We start from the raw sequence: 14781 nt of genomic DNA on the forward strand, positions 1-14781 counted from the left end.
GGAGTGTTCCTGGGAGGAGCCTTGGACCATTATTAGCTAATATCAGCACATTATTCCGAATACAGGCTTTAGAAGTGGAAGAGAAGCAAGAACACCAGGAGAAGGCAGGCAGGAGCCAGAGAGAGAGAGAGAGGTCGGGGAAGACAAAAGTGCACATGGCCCACCCCATCCATGATTAGCCAGGATCCCCGTGTTTCTCATCTACAGCAGGAGCTATATTTCTGTGAGTCACCAACTTCAGGGAAGACTTTCTATGTTTATAACAAGGTGGGAAGCAAAAAAGGTGTTCCTTTTTTCTTTTATGAAAATTAGAATGATACGACAACATGGATGAAGCTGGAGGACATTAAGTGAAGTGAAATCTGCCAGGTACAGAAAGGCAAATACAGCATGGTCTCACTCACATGGGCAATCTGAAAAAGCCAGTCCCGCTAGGAGGAGAGGTAGAATGCTGGCTACCAGGAGCCTGGGTGGTTAGTGGGGAAAGGGGAATGGGGAGCGGTTGGTTAAAGGGTATATAATTACAGTTAGAGAGGAGGAATTTTTTCAATGTCCCGAATAGGCAAACATATAGAGACAGAAAGTGGATAAGCAATTGCCTGGGGGTAGGAGTGAGAGGATAGGTGGGGGGCTTGGGGGTCACAAATGGGAAATGACTAGTAAAAGTCATGGAGTTTTTTTTTTGGGGGTGATTAAAATTTTCTAAAATTGATTGTGGTGATGTTTGTACAACTCTGGAACATACTAACAGCCATTGGATTGTATACTTTAAATGGATGAATTGTATGATATGTGAATTATATATCAACAAAACTGTTTTTTAAAAAAAAAAAACAGAATAAAATATGGATTATTCTTATCTGCAGGCCCCCCTCTAACATTTGAAGGGCTTGAAATGGAAGCCCACGTACCAAAATCTCCAAATATTTACAAGTTATAAATCAAGTGAGCAAGCCATCAAATCAAATATATATTATGTTCTTGCCTTGACAAATATAGCTACACAATCACCTAGAAAGCCACCCTTGCATTTAGAAACCTGCAGGTCCTCAGGATGCTATGGTGGAACACAGAGGTGAGAGAAGCACAGCTTCTGGATTCTGACCCATGCCTCGCCCTCATTGCTTCCAACCCCTGCATTTATCTTGACTGCAGGGGCCAGCACACATAGATACAGGCATATAAGTCTGCAGGTCCCAGGTCTGTCCACACTCCCAAGCCAAGAGCCATCCCACGACCACCTCCCAGAACTAAGGGTGCACACATCAGTGAGATAGTGAAATAATGAGATAGTTCTCACTTATCTTTGAGAAGAGAAACCCAGGAAGGAGGCCCACCAGGTCCTGGAGATGCATATGGACCACTCAGGGGTATATGAGCAGAAAAATCCAAGACGCCAGATTATCCCAAAGAGTAGTCTGAAAAGTGGGCCATGAGTTTTGAGTGGGCACCACCCTCTTGGCCCTGCAGACCCTTTGCCATATAAAAGAGAAGCACAGCCCAGAGTGGGGTTCTCTAAAGCAGTGCTACTCAGCGTATGGTCCTTAGACCAGCAGCATCAGCATCACGTGGAAGACTGATAGAAATGCAGACTCTCAGGCCCCACAACAGGCCCCACCGCCACAAAAACTCAGGAGTGGAGTCCAGGAATTGAGTTTTAACAAGACTTCCTGAATTCTGATACATGCTAAAGTTTGAGACTCACTGCTCTGATAAAGCATGAAGCTCAATGCCAGTAGCACCTCACTCCCAGCCCTTTTACCCAGGTCTAAGGACAACATGGCTTAAACATATTTTTTCTTTCCTGTAGCCTCATGTCACAGGTTCCATGTACATCTTTCCCAATTACCTTCAACTCACTGAATATTATCTGAGATCTGTATCGCATGTCAATTTCAGTGCTTACCTACACCTCCAACTTCCCCACCCCATAGCACTAGGTAGCTCTCTACTGTCAGATATTCTTAATTTCTGTAGTTATTTTGCTTTCTCTTTTAAGTTTCCAGGAACTGCCTTCTTCACCTTTGGGTGCCTATCCCAAGGCCTTGTGGAGACCACAGACTCCATAACACATATTGACTGAAATCTGAAAAAGAAGAGAGAAAAGAATCTGCAAAGAAAAAGTGAAATGTAGGTTGAGCAAAAAGGAAATAACTTTCCTTTTACCCCAGTATCCTCTGGTTTTTTTCACCTCTCTATCCCTGCTTATGCAAAAATAATTGGCTTCCATTTGAGTTGTGCCATTTTTAAGTCATGTGACCTTCACCAAGTTATCAAATCTTCCTGAACCTGTTCCCCCGCTTTGCAAAAAGTAAGATGTGGTAAGTCTGAACTCAGGTGTGTGTTTATGAAAGCATTGGTTACATAATAATTGCTCAAAGAAGCCTAGCTTTCCTTGTTAAGGCCAAGAATTGCAATTGTGTGGTAAGGACACAGAGCAGGCATAAACATAGTTTGGCAGTTTAAGACCACACAGATCCACTTAGGAAAAGGAGTGGTTTCTTGAGGACACAAAAGCTGCAGACATTATGTCAGTGTGTCAGTGTGTCAGTGGGGCTCAGGTTCAGGAGCAGATTCAGATCTGTAAGGCCTTAAAACTTAAACAATTTGGAGGTGTGAGGTAGGGCTCATTAAGAAAAAAATTCTTTTACAAATTTTGCAAAAAGATATAACCTTGTGAACTCAGTGCTAGGGCCCTCCTGGGACTTGTACGGGGCCTGCGCAAGTGGGAGCTCTGAAACTTAAGCTTCATCAGCTTCACGATAACTCATCTCTGGCCGGGTCTCAAGACAAAGTTGGGAGCCCTGAAGCAGATGATACAGACTGGCGGCTAGATTGGACACCAATAAAAAGAATTAAATGTGACCCATACCCCTTTTTTTTCATCTTCCTTTTGGTCTTGCCTAAGTGGAGGTTTCCCTTCTCCTTTTCTAGAAAAGTCTCTGAGTGTGGGTGAATTCTTTTTCCTTCACCCGTCTCCAGTCAGATCACATCACTATATTCACTCATCGCCTCCTTAAATCCCCAGGGTCAGCACTCTTTCTTGGCTGCTTCCTGACTGATTTGACTCCAGATTCTGCTCAAATTTGTCCCCATGACTGTGGCTAGAAAAGTGGCCAGAAACCAAGAGCCCCATGTTTTGCTCCCCTACTAGCCAAGGACTCATTGAATCCCTAGGTCAAACCGCTGGGGCCTCTGGGTCTTGATTTCTCACTCTCTAAAATGGGATGGCTCAATGGGCATTTCCCTTGTACCCCCATCCTCGAAGTCCTATGAACTGACGGGAGATGAGAGATGAATGAGGTCATGCTTTTAATAGACTTGGCACTCGTGAGTGGAAATGCCTGTTTAATTACAAGAAAAATCTATTCTCAGGGCTAAGAGTTCACTTCTTTTATTAAATAAAAGATTCTGGGGACAAAGTAAGCAGAAGCTTGTATGTGTAGCACTCAGCACTCACGGCGTGAGAAATGTTTATCAAAGAAGAACACACTGAAGTGTGGTTAGAACAAGGAAAGAAGTAAAAGGAAAGCTAGATCATTATCAGGTTTACTGACACTTAAAGGGGAAAAAAGGAAAGGGAGAGACAGAACACAATCCTAATAAAAGAAAGAGAGAGAGCAATCCTAATGAGAGAGAGGGGAGAGAGAGAGGAAGAGAGAGAGAGAGAGAGAAGGCAATCCTACGGCAGAAAGAGAGAGAGAGAGAGAGACGGCAATCCTAATGAGGGAAAGAGAGAGAGAGAAGGCAATCCTAATGAGAGAAAGAGAGAGAGAGAGAGAGCGCCATCCTAGAGAGAGAGAGAGAAGGCAAGCCTCATGAGAAAAAGAGAGAGGGAGATGGCAATCCTAATGAGAGAGAGAAAGAGAGAGAGAGAGAGTGCAATCCTAATGAGAGAGAGAGAGAGAGTGCAATCCTAATGAGAGAGAGAGAGAGAGTGTGCAATCCTAATGAGAGAGAGAGAGGGCAATCTTAATGAGAGAGAAAGAGAGAGAAGGCAATCCTAATAAGAGAGAGAGAGAGAGAGTAATCCTAAGGGGAGAGAGAGAGAGAGAGGAAGAGAGAGAGACAGAGAAGGCAATCCTACTGCAGAAAGAGAGAGAGAGAGACGGCAATCCTAATGAGGGAAAGAGAGAGAGAGAGAAGGCAATCCTAATGAGAGAAAGAGAGAGAGAGAGAGCGCCATCCTAGAGAGAGAAAGAGAGAGAGAGAAGGCAATCCTCATAAGAAAAAGAGAGAGGGAGACGGCAATCCTAATGAGAGAGAGAGAGAGAGAGAGTGCAATCCTAATGAGAGAAAGAGTGCAATCCTAATGAGAGAGAGAGAGAGAGAGAGTGCAATCCTAATGAGAGAGAGAGTGCAATCCTAATGAGAGAGAGAGAGAGAGAGAGTGCAATCCTAATGAGAGAGAGAGAGTGCAATCCTAATGAGAGAGAGAGAGAGAGTGCAATCCTAATGAGAGAGAGAGTGAGAGAGTGCAATCCTAATGAGAGAGAGAGAGAGAGTGCAACCCTAATGAGAGAGAGAGAGAGAGTGCAATCCTAATGAGAGAGAGAGAGAGTACAATCCTAATGAGAGAGAGAGAGAGTGCAATCCTAATGAGAGAGAGAGAGAGAGTGCAATCCTAATGACAGAGAGAGAGAGAGAGAGAGAGAGTGCAATCTCAATGAGAGAGAGAGAGAGAGAGAGAGCAATCCTAATGAGAGAGAGAGAGCAATCCTAATGAGAGAGAGAGAGAGAGAGTGCAATCCTAATGAGAGAGAGAGAGAGAGAGAGTGAGAGAGTGCAATCCTAATGAGAGAGACAGTGCAACCCTAATGAGAGAGAGAGAGAGTGCAATCCTAATGAGAGAGAGAGAGAGTGCAATCCTAATGAGAGAGAGAGAGAGTGCAATCCTAATGAGAGAGAGAGAGTGCAATCCTAATGAGAGAGAGAGAGAGTGCAATCCTAATGAGAGAGAGATAGTGCAATCCTAATGAGAGAGAGAGAGGGAGTGCAATCCTAATGAGAGAGAGAGAGGGAGTGCAATCCTAATGAGAGAGAGAGAGGGAGTGCAATCCTAATGAGAGAGAGAGAGAGAGAGTGCAATCCTAATGAGAGAGAGAGAGAGTGCAATCCTAATGAGAGAGAGAGAGAGAGAGAGTGCAATCCTAATGAGAGAGAGAGAGAGAGAGTGCAATCCTAATGAGAGAGAGAGTGCAATCCTAATGAGAGAGAGAGTGCAATCCTAATGAGAGAGAGAGAGTGCAATCCTAATGAGAGAGAGAGTGAGAGAGTGCAATCCTAATGAGAGAGAGAGAGTGCAACCCTAATGAGAGAGAGAGAGAGAGTGCAATCCTAATGAGAGAGAGAGAGAGTGCAATCCTAATGACAGAGAGAGAGAGAGAGAGAGTGCAATCCCAATGAGAGAGAGAGAGAGAGAGAGAGAGTGCAATCCTAATGAGAGAGAGAGCAATCCTAATGAGAGAGAGAGAGAGAGTGTAATCCTAATGATAGAGAGAGTGCAATCCTAATGAGAGAGAGAGAGGGAGTGCAATCCTAATGAGAGAGAGAGAGTGAGAGAGTGCAATCCTAATGAGAGAGAGAGTGCAACCCTAATGAGAGAGAGAGAGAGTGCAATCCTAATGAGAGAGAGAGAGAGTGCAATCCTAATGAGAGAGAGAGTGCAATCCTAATGAGAGAGAGAGAGTGCAATCCTAATGAGAGAGAGAGAGAGTGCAATCCTAATGAGAGAGAGAGAGTGCAATCCTAATGAGAGAGAGAGAGAGAGCAATCCTAATGAGAGAGAGAGAGAGAGAGAGAGTGCAATCCTAATGATAGAGAGAGTGCAATCCTAATGAGAGAGAGAGAGGGAGTGCAATCCTAATGAGAGAGAGAGAGAGAGAGAGAGTGCAATCCTAATGAGAGAGAGAGAGAGTGCAATCCTAATGAGAGAGAGAGAGAGTGCAATCCTAATGAGAGAGAGAGAGAGTGCAATCCTAATGAGAGAGAGAGTGAGAGAGTGCAATCCTAATGAGAGAGAGAGAGAGAGAGAGAGAGAGTGCAATCCTAATGAGAGAGAGAGAGAGAGAGAGCAATCCTAATGAGAGAGAGAGAGAGAGAGAGAGTGAGAGAGTGCAATCCTAATGAGAGAGAGAGAGAGAGAGCAATCCTAATGAGAGAGAGAGAGAGGGGAGGGGGCAATCCTAATGAGAGAGAGAAGGCAATCCTAATGAGAAAAGAGAGACAGAAGGCAATCCTAAAGAGAGAGGAGAGGAGAGAGAGAAGAGAACAATCTCAATGTGAGAGGGAGGGAGAGAAAGAAGGGAGAGAAGGCAATTCTAAGGACAGAAAACAAATAAAGGAAAACAGGGGCAAAAGTTTAAATTCAAACAACATTGTTAGAAACATGCCACCCTACCCCAGCCTTGCTCCTTCTTTCTATTAATTCAAACTGGGATTATAATATTCTCTGAAATTCACAGCTTAATGAAACTGAGCCCCAGGGAAGCAGGTCCACTTATGAGAGACACCAGAGCCAGTTTCCAGCAGAGATGAGATTAAGCCCAGTCTCTGGACCCCTGTGGAGAGATCTTTCCACTACACTGTCCTACTATATATAACAAATCAGCCTGAACAAAGTCTGCTGATATGCTAGTTTATTCATTTCAAGTATATATGGTGCTGGTATTGTTAGAATTGTCAAGTGTGAGACCCTTAAATTCTGCTTTCAATAAAATTTATTTGTAATTAACAGCATTCCTCACACAATTCATCAACCTACCGAGTTTTTTGCAATAGGTAAAACATCTCCCTCTAGGAGTTTAGAGTCTAAGCTGAGGAAACAGAACCTAGACACATCAAAATTTGACAAATAATACAGACAAGGTTAAGATTTGGTGACGAAGGGTCCAAGGAGATGCTGGAAGAGTTTGGGAAGAGATGTCTTCCCAAAGAGATGTCTCTACATCCTGGAGGCTGGAGGAAGCGGGTCTTAAGCTGGGCTTGAAGAACTAGTGAATTCAGAGAGGAACAATGAGACTGCACGGTCAGCAAAAGGAACTGCATGGGTAAAGACCTGGAGATAGGAATCGTGGGCTATAGGGACAGTGAGTTCACCTATCTGACTAGATTACAGACTGTACAAAATCAGGATGCAAGGATGGAAAGAGTTTGTGGCCAGAATGGGGAAGGCAAAGTTAACTTTGAGCAAAGAGAGAAGAGATTTATCCTAAAGGCAAAAGCAGTCATTGAGATTCTGGTAATGGCATGATGAATATGTCAGAATTAATCTGGCTCTGGTAAGCAAAAACTATTCTAGGTTAAAATATTTGAGGGAGGGAAAGCTTTTCAGGTGCGAGTGGATCTGAAGTTAGAAAGCTTTTCAGGTGCGAGTGGATCTGAAGTAGGTTAAACATGTCCCCCTAACTCCGGTTTGTACCATCATTTTAAGCCGAAATTTTCACGATACATATGGGGAAAGGAAACTTCAACCACATCCCAAAGACCAAAATAGAGGCATCCTCATCTATCAGGAGTCACAGTGACTAAAAACTTAGGTAATGTCCAGTTTGGAAGGGGTGTCTCCTCCAAAGTTCCCTTGAGTAGTATTTGTGTGAAAAGAAGCTAAAATTGTCACAACAGTAAGAAAAATGGGGGTTGTGGGGGTGACTGGAGTCAGAATTAGCACCATTTGCAGTCTGACCCCAGCCTCCAGCCCCTAAACTCCCTCAATACTAACTGCTGCCTCCAGGCAGAGCCAAGAGGAAATCCACAGCCACAAGTGGCTGTTTGTTTGAGCCTGGCTGGCAGTTCACCGGGACCAGCCGTAGTCCTTGCACAACCACAACTGTCAGTTGAAAAGAGGAGGAAGGACATCTGGGGGGCTTCAACCTTAAAATAAGATCTGTGAAGCCTTACAAAAAACCACCTCCTGCGCAAGCTGCCTCTTAATACATTTTTATTATTCTTGGCTTTGGACTTCTGCACCTCTGCAGCTAGTGAAGCAAACGCATGAGTGGAATATGTTGAAATGGAATGTTTTATCTCTATTATATTTTGTGTTTGTGTGTGTGTGAATACACACAAGAGTAGGGTGACTAAGTCACAGGAAGCCTTAAAGAAAATGCCAATTAGTACTTGCAGTGGGGAAAAATATTGCTGAAATTCAGTTTACTCTTTGAATAAGCCGACACATTGTTTGTTTCTTTCCCTAAAATGTTGGTCTTTTCACCCACCAAACTTTTGCATATGTAAGTGCCTGTCTGTAAACATTCTCCTTCTCTCCACTTATTGAAAGCCTCATCTTTCAAATTCCTTCTCTCTGCCGGCCTCCTCCTCCAAACCTTCCTCAGACCATGGGAGCCCACATGGCAAACTTCCATAATATTGCTAAATAAACCTCCATAGTAAGTTCCTACTGTATGCCCAACACTTTGCCAGGCATCAGGAAAAACAGGTTTCTGCCCTCAAGGAGTTCATAACCCATTAGAAGAAACAAATGCACAAACAGCTAGCCCTAGTCAAATAGGCCCCGTGATCTAATGGGTCACACATACTGAACATTAGCCTCAGTGCATGGCTACAGCCTTTACTAAGGGGGCAGTTTTAAGTAGCTCTGTTCACACCATATGACCTTGTAGTCCTCCAGTTGTAGCTGTTTGACCAGTGAAGGGCAACGAAGCCAAGGATAGACAATTGGCAGGCTGGTCAGCAGCCTATGAAGTGGCTGGGCCTAAAGCAGTCTCCCCATACGGGGTTGAGCCAATCAGATACCTTTTCTTAGGAACATGGCAGCAATTGCAAGAGTAAAAGATGAAAGGTTGTGAGATAGGAGGAAGCAAGACAATTATGATGGGTCCAGAAGAGCCAGCAACAACCTCTATAATAGTAAATATTTATTGAGTGCCTACAATGCACCAGACTTGTTATAATTATTCCTATTTTATAATAGAAGAAAATAAGAGAGATGAAGCAATTTCACATTTTGGGGGTCTCAATTCAAATATCCCCCCCTCATACAGACCACTCTTACACAATTAGAAGTCTCTCTTATCCCTTGCATTAAAATCAGTTGCAATTCCTCTGCACTTTCGCTTAGTCACTTTTATTGTAGGAATAGAAGCTCACTTACATGGTGGTGGGTGTCATGGAGTTCCAGAGGAGGATGACCCTCCTAATTTACTGTACCACTACCAGACCCTCCTAATTTACTGTATTTAGAACCTCACTACTCAAAGTGTGGTCCCTAGACCAGCAGCATCAGCATCAACTGGGAACTTATTAGAAATGTAGAATCTCAGTCTCCATCCCGGACCAATAGACTCATCCATCATCTGCATCCCAGATGATTTGTTTCCACATCAAAGTTAGAGAAGCACTTTTTAAAAGTAATTTTATATTACTTTCATTACTTTATATTGCTTATGACAGTTGTCTCCCTCAATAAGACTGTGGGTTCCATAGGGGCAGGGTTTTTTCAAAACTTGACCATATCACATCTTTATTCCCATGTGCCAGACATTTCAAAACCACTGGCTTAATTAATAAATGATTTTGCCCAAATTCTCATTGCTAATAAGTAGCTAGTAAATAGTGGAGTCAAAATCACTACCCGGGACTCTGAAATCTAATTAGGTGGCTTCCTGTTTGAAATACTTATTCCCCCAGCTCTGGGAGTGCAGGAGACTGACAGTCTCAACTGAGCCCCTCCCTGGGGTGCCCTCAGCACCCCAGCCATGGTTACAACCCCTTCCCAGGGGCAGTCTGCCTCCAAGGACTGGTGGATGGGGGACATACAAAGACTCGCCCCCTCTTCCCTCAATTTGAGACAAGTTCAAAGAACCATCGCAGCTCCAGAGCTCCCCGTGGGATCAGCTAAGTCCTTTGTGCTGCTGCATTGCAGGCCGACTTCTCCTTCCGTCCAATCCTGTTTTCTTCACTTCCCCACAGGAATCAGTCCCAAGAGCACCACTCTTAACATTTTCTGTACCCACATTTACATCTCAGAGTATGTTTTCAGGGAACCCAATCTTGAGATCAACTGACATATACAAAGAGGTGGAGTCACATTGATGGTGCACTCCTCAGGACAGATGCAGGAGCTGCTGCCAAAAAGCTGCCCGGAATCATTTCCAGATTTCATGAGGGCCAGTTCATCCTCCTCTGGAACTCCATGACACCCATCACCATGTAAGTGAGCTTCTATTCCTACAATAAAAGCGACTAAGCGAGAGAGGTATGAGGAGGAGACTGCGAAAGTGCAGAGGAATTGCAACTGATTTTAATGCAAGGGATAAGAGAGACTTCTAATTGTGTAAGTATTTTCTCGAAAACAAGATTTTAAGTCAGGCTGCAGTGTAATTTAAAAACACTAGGCAAGTAGTATACATGTGACAAATACTGAACAGACCATAAGGCACCAAAAACAAAAGCCTAAATATCAAAAGTAAAGTCTAAATAAAGAAAAATGAATGTTTTTCTCCCACTGAAGGCATGAATTAGCATTTGCATTTAGCCATAAAGTATACAACACACTTTATGTAATCTGATGTGGTAATCTTAGCATTGGAAAGTGGGCGAATTGGCCTCAAATAGTATCCAAGAGGGTTTTTGGTGACTGAAATATTTAAAGCACCTACAAATTGGTCCCATTCAATAGTCCTGAAGGCAGGGTTCCAGAGAGAAGGAAAACAGTTGAGAACAAGACTGATCTCTAAATAGTGGTCCAATTTCAGCCATCTGCCAATGGCTGTGTTTTCTTCTGAGTCTTTGAGACACACAGGACTTCCAGTTACTCTCCTACCTAAAACAACTAAAACATGGAAAAAATACATGAAACAATAAGGATTGAGACATTGAACATCAGGCAACGAAGAGCAAGGACTCCTGAAAGACAGAAAACAAATGAAGTGTACCCTACAACTGTTCCAGTTTACTGCCTGAAGAAAGCTTCTGGGCCATGGTACAGGGAGGGGAAATCCAGGCAAGGTCCAGTGGTCTCCCTGAGTTAAGGAGACAGAACTAGGAGTCTACAAAAGCCAGGGAAGCTAGAATTCATAGGGCAGACTATCTGAGAGGAGAGTTCTATATAGAGAGGGGACTCTGAAGATATGCAGAGGGTCCCGTGGCATGTTGAATTGAGTACTAACCAGCAGTGCATGTGTGTCCAGAGATTAGAGGAACTAGTGCCCAGAGCTTCAGTAACAGGGAAGACTTAACCCTACATGAAGTGCAGCTCTGGTTCACCTAGAAAAGCTTAAAAGCCAGATTTGGAAGGATAAAACTAGCTCTGAGTAATTCAACCACATCTCAGAACAAAGCTCAAAACTGTAGAAATGTTCACAAGGTATATTCACAATGATAGGCATCAAATTAAAAATTACCAGGCACACAAAGTAGGAAGAAAATGCAACCCATCTGGGCCAATTGAAACTGACCCACAAATGACACAGATGATAGAATTAGTAGAGAGAAACATGAAAACATATACTATAACTGCATTTCATATGTTTAAGAAGCTAGAGAAAAGATTGAACATGTTAAGCAGAGACACAGAAGATAACTTTCAATAATCAAACTTCTAAAAATGATGCACAATGGATGAAGGCATGAGGTCTGCACTAAGAATCCTCAGAAGTCCTTGTGCTTTTCCCAGAAAAATGAAAGCTCAGCTGGTATCCCTCTCTTCCACCCCTCCATCCCTGAGTGGAAACTTACAGAGCTGCTATTTTGGCACTGTTCAACAAAGGAGGCGCTTCTGGCTTCCTGCAAAGGTTGGAGCTCTGGAGAGGATGAAGAAAGATCAGCTGCCACAAAGGGGCAGCAGTTCTCTTCTTGTAAGGCGACTGGTGCCAGGCAGATCAAGGGATGGGAGGCCAGAGGACATGAGTCCCCTCAGCCTCCCAACCCTCAGCAGCTGTGTGACTTTGGGTAATATATTAACCTCTCTGAACCTCAGTTTCTTAATCTGTAAAATAAGGATGATAATGATGATCATACTCATTTTGTAAGATTGTTGTGACAATTCTATTGCATCAAATAAGGAGATGCATTTGAAAGTTCTTGGTCAAGTCCAAGTATTGGTACTTATTTTTGCAAACCATAAAAGCCAGGAGATATGTACCAGCATTTGTGGGCATGTTATATGTTCTTTCTCAATCCCCAGCCCCACCCCCAAAAATCTCTTAATCATGTTTATCTTTTTATCAACATGCCTCTGACATTCTTTGGGGCTTCTCAGTTAATAGTAAATAAAGTAAGAGCAAGTAAGGCATTATTTGAAAAACTAAAAATGGGAGAGAAAATTTAAAAGCTAGCTATTCTGGTTCTCTATGTTGTGTAACAACCACTCAGAACTGCACAGTGTGAAACAGCCACCATTCCATGATGCTAACTGACTCAGTGGGTTGGCTTTGGGACTGCAGTGGAAATGACTTGTTGCTGCTCCTTTGTGTCTGGAGCCGCACCTGGGAAGAATTGAACTGCTATGGGCTGGACTCATCTAAAACCTTTTTCTCTCACATATCTGCACTTGGACTAGGATGACTTGAAAGCTGGACTTCGCTGGGACTATCACCTGGAGCACTTACATGAGGCCTTTCTGTGGACTGGGTCTTCTCACAGCATCACAACTGGATTCCAAGAAGGATGATTCAGAAAGTACCCCCAAGAGGGAGGATTGTAAGAGAAACGGGGAGAAGATATTGCTTTGATTTTCTACCCTTGACAGTTCCTCATTTATTGAAGCAGTTACAAGCCCACCCAGATTCAACGGGAAGGGACAAGGCCTCCCTTTCCAACGGGAAAAGGAGCAGAGTACTTGGGGCCATGTTTTAAGCGTGCCACACTTGCTATCTAAATTCTGCACAGCCAAAGTAGTATTAACGCTTATTCAAGTTCTCAGAATAAATGATTGTCAACGATGCTATCTTTCCCTAAATTAGTCTAGTCCAAGAAAACCTCACCTTCAGTAGTTCCGTCCTCTGGTTTATCTGGGCCATCATTTACATTCATCATTTTGTATCATCACTGAGGACTACAAATAGCATTGTATTGGCAACCAGGAAAATTAGGTCTGGCTTGTCAGAGCATAACATTCAAACCCTCCCTCAAAATTATTAATAGGATGGAATCAATTACAGAGTTGCCCTCTGACCTTAATTCAGATGATCCTAGAACACTACAAAAGAGAAAGTTTTTCCTGAAGCAAAATGAAAATCTCAGAAAAATTTAACTGATAGTGTGTTTGTATTAGAATTCCTACTCTGAAAAAGGCTGCTCCAAAGAAAACTGAGGTTAATAAAAGTATGCATAGAATAAGGGACATAAGTAAAAACAGGCCTCTTTCTGAAGGGATTAGGTTTGATGCTTTTCAAGTTTTATGACAAGAATGACAAGCCCAGTGTGAATGAGAAGGACTCAGGCTTAATATTTATTGTGGGATAACGGGAGTGGTGTTAGGATGCAAACATGTCCAAAAAGTTAGCACAAGAGCTTGGGAAAAACTCTGCCTTCAGAAACATGCCAAAGTTGCTTCTAAAAGTTAAGCTCAAGTCAATGGCTGGAGCTGTTATAAGCTGGAAGGACAGTGTTGAGAAGCCCTGCTCATTTGGTTTGGTTTGAACAAAAATAGAGCCTTTTATTTAGAAAGAAAAAGAGAATCACCAAAAGTGACAGTTCTTGTGAAAGGAAAAGTGTAGATTCCAGGCTCCTGAATGATGTGAGAAGTAGCCACATAGCTGCCTCTTTTAGCAAAGAATTCATGACACCTTCCAACTGTTTATTTATACATGAAGTGTGCATGAAGAACAGAAAGGCAGCTCCATGCAGTGGTTGGAAATGGGGCCCTGGAACAAATCCTGGATTTGAATTCTAACTGCTGTTTACTAATTGTGTGACCTTGTATAAAATTATTTTGTCTTGTCTCCTCTAAGATTTAATATCCTCATCTGTAAATGTATATAAAAACTTAACATAGTGTATAATTCATTAAAAATGCACCCTAAATTCCCATTTTTATCATTGTGTTTATTTTCTTACAGTTTCTATTAGTTTCATTTCATAATCCATGCTTATTATAGAAAATAACAAAAGTCACCCATAAAACTGCCATCTAGAAACCATTTTTGTTGACATTTTAGTATATTTCATTTAGTCTTCCTACAATGCATTTTCTCTATCTGAGATCTCATGAGGGATATACCTTTGCATGCTGTATTTTTCCCTTCTGATCACAGGATCAGTATTTTCCATGTAACTAAAAATCCTTGATGACTATTCCTTTGGATGACATAGCCTCCCACTGTACACTTATGTAACTCTCTTAACTGTAACACAAAAATCTCTCTGGGGAAAAAAATAAGTTTGTGTTCTTTTCTTTGGGAGAGAAGCAGCTAGGAGGCACCTGCATTGCAGGGGTTGTTTGTGCTGTCTACATACTTAAGAAGTAATAGGAGCAAGGGATTTGAGGCATAAAGGCATTAAAATATAGCCCTAGATCTGTCCACACGAGGAACATGGTCTTAGCTACTAGTCCAGTTTTCCAGATTTCCAAGTATGAATTTCTACATAATTTCCTCAAGAAATCACAAACCTATGACGTTCACAAGGAAATTATTTCGATTTTCTGATTTCCATTTAAGTATCTCCTGTTACTTCTACTTCTGAAAAGGCTTTTTTTAAGAACATATAAGAAAGCATGGTTGTTGTGGTTAAAAATCGCCTTCCTGCCCATCACAAATAAAGCTATTTTCTTCTCTTTCTTAAGTGTTCTGAGAAATCAGCAGGTAATTAAGGGAAGAT

At 42.5% G+C, this 14781-nt stretch overlaps 1 long non-coding RNA gene across 2 annotated transcripts; it reads left to right on the plus strand.

The window, feature by feature from the left end:
• The first annotated feature begins 86 nt into the window (after positions 1 to 86).
• Positions 87 to 13969, plus strand: LOC105465806 (uncharacterized). Of its 2 annotated transcripts, XR_977793.2 has the most exons (4): positions 102 to 223; positions 313 to 369; positions 2000 to 2130; positions 12521 to 13969. It is a non-coding gene; the product is annotated as an uncharacterized lncRNA (long non-coding RNA). The 2 variants fall into 2 exon arrangements; XR_011619333.1 differs by lacking the exon at positions 313 to 369 and having other exon boundaries at positions 87 to 223.
• The last annotated feature ends 812 nt before the right edge of the window (positions 13970 to 14781 follow it).

The sequence above is a fragment of the Macaca nemestrina genome, chromosome 2 (genome assembly GCF_043159975.1).
Source record: "Macaca nemestrina isolate mMacNem1 chromosome 2, mMacNem.hap1, whole genome shotgun sequence".
Lineage (NCBI taxonomy): Eukaryota > Metazoa > Chordata > Mammalia > Primates > Cercopithecidae > Macaca > Macaca nemestrina.